Genomic DNA, 400 nt, shown 5'->3' on the forward strand with positions numbered 1-400 from the left:
GGCTGACCAGATCTATCTATCTATTTTAATTTCTCATATGTTCAAACAACATGGTAGGCTAGTGGTTGTAGCAGCCAGAATAATCAAAAATCAGTGCTAACAGGAAAGAAAATAATGAAGACCACAGTGTAGGAACAATGCACAGCACAGAGCAAATGATTATATCCTGTCAGGAGGACAAGACTCAATTTGATCACATCCTTTCCTTTTCAGAGCGCTACTGCAATCTATTCTATATACACAAAGTAGCTAATCAATTACAACCCCCAGCTAATGTAAAGATGCTTTTCATACACAACCCCCTCACTGCGCATTGCAAAGATAAATTGCCGGTGACCCAAGCATGACCCTGGCTGATGTTCATGAGACCATTAAATTTCCTGCAAAGAGTGTGCAGTGG

Source organism: Micropterus dolomieu, linkage group LG01 (genome assembly GCF_021292245.1).
Source record: "Micropterus dolomieu isolate WLL.071019.BEF.003 ecotype Adirondacks linkage group LG01, ASM2129224v1, whole genome shotgun sequence".
NCBI classification, from domain to species: domain Eukaryota; kingdom Metazoa; phylum Chordata; class Actinopteri; order Centrarchiformes; family Centrarchidae; genus Micropterus; species Micropterus dolomieu.